Consider the following 4,560-nt stretch of genomic DNA (forward strand, 5'->3'; position numbering starts at 1 on the left):
GCAAATTGCAAATTACCAACTAAACTAATCGCATTTAATGTAATTTATTTACTTAGGCATTACTCATTTAGTTTAGATTTATGTTTATTTTGTTATTTATTTGCCTGTTCCTATTTAGATTTATGTTTATGTACATACAGGGGTTAAGGTGAGGGGAGGGTGCTAATGAATTTAATTTATATATATATATATTTTCTTTACATATATCACACAGTGCCAGGTTGTTGTGGTGGCACAAAATAAAAATAATAAATCGAAATCAAAGTGAAAAAAACCCAATGAAAGATTTCAAACGATTGCGCAAATCATACTTGGGGGCTAGAAAATACAGGGTGTCTCGTTTTTTGATGTTGGGACGGCGGTTTGATCGCGGCATGACTAGATTGGAGACCACTCCTCCAGGTGCTACTCCTACTCCCTTCTAACTGGCTGCACTGGGGTCTGCTGCTGCTGCTGCTGCTGTTGGTTGGCCTTTGCCCTCTCCTTGGCCTCTTGTTGGGCCTTCTTGGAACGTTTCCACTTCATCCCTTCGATTCTGGAACCAAATTTTCACCTGCGTTTCGGACAGCATCAGTCCGCTGGCCACCTCGAAACGCTTGGGACGACTCAGATACTTGTTCTGCTTGAATTGCTTCTCCAATTCTAGGAGCTGTTGGGAGGTGAAGGCAGTGCGGGGTCTCCGGGTCTTGCCCAGAATGGCATGATGCGGATAGGCAGCCAGTTCGGGAATTCGATGGTGCAGCATTCCAGCGCGGGCCAGGAACTCAAATTGCAGCTGTGAGGGCATGAAATTGTGACCCATGGGGATCTGTAAAAGAAAACAATAATAAAAATATTTATTAAATTAAATTACGTAAAATCAGATTAGTTAAGTAAAAATCAGGATTCCATTTTTTACTGCAAATTTCCATATTTTTATCGGTTTTTATCTAAAACTTTCTCAAAATAAAACTCACAGCTAAAATCTTAACTGCTTTGAGTATCTGACGATCCAAACTTACTTTCTCTATCATTGGCTGGCTTATTATTGAAAAATCAATTTTTTGTAAATTTTCACATTTTTCATCATCATCAAAATTTGTGAAGAATTACAAAAATTTAAGTTCTCCAAATTTGAATGCAAACCAATTAGAAATCATGAGAATCTAATAACGAGCTCTACGAGATATGTCATTCCATATTTGCTCCACTTTTGGCTGTGTTATGGCGAAGAAATAACACAAATTAAGTATACGTGTTTTGAGAGCTGAAAGCGCTATGACATCATTTTTTTGGGAAAAATTTCAAAAATGTACTTTTTCAGGTTTGAACACAGTTCGACAGGGAATTCAATTACGAGCTTAACGAGGTATAATATTCCACTTTCCGACCATTTTTGGATTTGCTACAGGCAAATTACTGGTTTTTTGGGACACAAATCGAGACAGACTGATTTTCGCATTCAAAAAATTTTACGAAAAATCTCAAAAAAATTACTTTTTGAGTGTGGTACACAGTTCGACGGGGAATTTAAATACGAACTCAACGAGATATAACATTCCATTATACGATCATCTTTGGCTTAGTAATGAAGAAAATACTGATATTTTGAGACACAAAAATCGAGACAGAGCGATTTTCGCATTTTTGGAAAGGGGGTAACATCATAAAATTTTACGAAAAATCTGAAAAAAATCACTTTTTGAGTGTGGTACCCAGTTCGACGGGGAATTTAAATACGAACTCAACAAGATATAACATTCCATGATACGATCATCTTTGGCGGTGTAATGAGGAAAATACTGATATTTTGAGACAGAAATCGGGACAAAGCGATTTTCGCATTTTTGGATCATAAAATTTTACGAAAAATCTGAAAAAAAATCACTTTTTGAGTGTGGTACCCAGTTCGACGGGGAATTTAAATACGAACTCAACAAGATATAACATTCCATGATACGATCATCTTTGGCGGTGTAATGAGGAAAATACTGATATTTTGAGACAGAAATCGGGACAAAGCGATTTTCGCATTTTTGGAAAGGGGTAACATCATAAAATTTTACGAAAAATCTGAAAAAAAATCACTTTTTGAGTGTGGTACATAGTTTGATGGGAATTTAAATACGAACTCAACGAGATATAACATTTCATATTCCGACCATTTTTGGCTTTGTCATGGACATAATAGTTATTTTTAAAGCAAAAAATCAGAAAAGACCAAATTTCACATTTTTGGTCATTGTGATTTTGATTTATTATGAAGGAACTTTGAAAAGTATTTGTAAGCTATTATTGACTAGTTTATTATAATAAATAAATTAAAATAATAATTACCGGAATAGGTTTGCCAGAAGGATCCAGAGGTCTGTGGAAGGCGGAACCGCCCTGTGCCAGAAGCTGGTAAGGATGTCCGCCCGCATAGAGTGGGGAAATCCTGAGGCCTGATAGGGGCTATGCGGTGGAATGGGCTTCTTGAACTCATCATGGAAGTCAGACATGCGCATGGACAGATGCTGGGGATGCATGCCGCCATGGGGCTGCTGATCCTCACAACCAGGACTGATGGGCGGACTAGAGCGATGCGATGAACTGGGCGATTCAGATCTGTAATGAAAATATATATAAAAGTCAATAATGTTATAAGACACCCTTTATTGTGAATTATCTAACGAATCGATGACAATCGAAATTACGCGACACATTTTGAAAACAATTAATATTACCGCCACCCTCTCCTTGTCTAATTTGTTTGCTTTCGTACACAATTCGCACTTGAAATTAGCCAACTCGCACACTTATACCGTCAGACACATGGCGTATACGTAATCTCTCTATGGCTGATGACCAAACTGGAATTGACCAATTGAAGGCTTTTTTTCTTGCCATGTTTTCGAGTACCAACAAAGCCGCTCTGGGGCTTCATTGGGGCTTCGTTTTCAGAATGGTTTTTTTACTGAGTACCTCGATTTTGTTTGTAGCCAGCCAATGGATTACGACAAGAAGTTGAGGGATTTTCCACTAAGAGCTGATTTTTTGATTGGAATTGGTTTTAAATTCTGGGTATTAGCAGGGAACTAATGCAAATGAGTAAGGGGTATTGTTTATTTAATTGAGGTTGGAAATTGTTTGATTGACGACACGTTCTGTTGTTAAGAGATTATGAAAATTTATCATTTAGGTTTAGGTATTTCCTTGTAAATGGTACTTCTGTGAGTTGCCAAAGTTAAAAGCATTGAATACAAACTTTAAAAAAGAGTTCAAAATTATTGTAAAACCAAGCTATATTTCTAATCTATAATGTGTAAGGATGAAAGCCTCTCTCCTCTTTCCCATAAAACCAGTAAGACCCAGAAGATCTCTTAATAAGAAGAACTCAACCTGCATCATTTTCCTAACTCTTCTAAGATATTTTTATAATTTTCCTAATCCAAGGCCCTAAAACTAAACTTTCAAGCCCAAAATTCCAAAACTCACCTTGACATGCCGGTTCGGGACTGGGTGAGTCGTACTCCTGGAATCCCGGATGCGCTGCAGTGCCTCCTGTTCGCTATTGGTCCTGGCGGCTGAGGCAGCTGCTTGAGCAGCCGCCGCCGCATTGGAGGCACGATCACAAAGCGCGATGATTGAGTTCCGCTTGATCGCGGGCACAATGCAGAGCAGCCAGACGATCGTCCACAATTATGGGTTGTGGTTCACCCGCTCCTGATGCTGACTTTGGCCAGAAGAGCATCGATGCAAAAGGATTTCTTAGGCTTGATTTGGGCAGGTGGCAGGAGAGCGGTTGTGGCCATGGCAGAGGCTCCACTATGACTTAGGGTGATTGCCAGCAGGTTGTGGTGGAACAGGCGTGCTGGAGCTCCAGATGGTATTGCTGAGCATTTCGGCATCATCAAGGGAAGCGGCGGCAGGGGGAGTGAAAATTCAGAGCGGATGAGGATGTGGCACATGATGGTGGCGGGAAACCCCAACATAGCAGACGAGGGATGCGGATGTGGCGGTGTGGTGACCAGCACCCACCGGCGGGTGGTTTCAATAACAGTGCAGCATCTGTGGGGATTCTGACCACTCATCCGTTTTGACTATTATCCGAACACCACCGGGACTCAGACCCGGAGCGTAGGCGCTAAGTGGTGATCCTGTGCAGGCTGCCGAATGGTTGACTGGTAGCCGGTGGACTGGGAGTTATTTGAGATCGGGGCGATAGTGTGGAGTGATTGCCGCCCTGATCGTGTCCTGAGGGGGTGGCGATGATTCCTGATGGCTGCGCTGCGATGTGACTTGTGCTAGCGGTGCTGGAATTGGCTCTAATAGCAATTGCGACGTAGTATTGAGGTGTTGTTACTGGTGGTGGTCATGGCGGAGGAGGCGGCTAGCAAGGTTATGATTCACTTTGGCACTGGACATGCTTCACTGTGGTCACTAGAGTTTAGTTTTATATTATTTATGTTTTATTAGATAATCGAAAGCACTTTTCTAAACACACGTTGGGAAAAACGTCTTTTCGAACGCGTACGCACGCGAGTTATGATTTTCCACGAAGCGGATCGACGAGCGTTCAGCAACGACTGTGCGCTGTTG

General features: G+C 41.1%; 1 pseudogene; it reads right to left on the bottom strand.

Annotated features, from left to right (window-relative positions):
- Positions 1-411: 411 nt before the first annotated feature.
- Positions 412-4,286, bottom strand: LOC121530208 (annotated as a pseudogene).
- Between the last annotated feature and the right edge of the window lie 274 nt (positions 4,287-4,560).

This window comes from Drosophila eugracilis, unplaced genomic scaffold, assembly GCF_018153835.1.
Source record: "Drosophila eugracilis isolate 14026-0451.02 unplaced genomic scaffold, ASM1815383v1 contig_399, whole genome shotgun sequence".
In the NCBI taxonomy this organism is placed as follows: Eukaryota; Metazoa; Arthropoda; class Insecta; order Diptera; family Drosophilidae; genus Drosophila; species Drosophila eugracilis.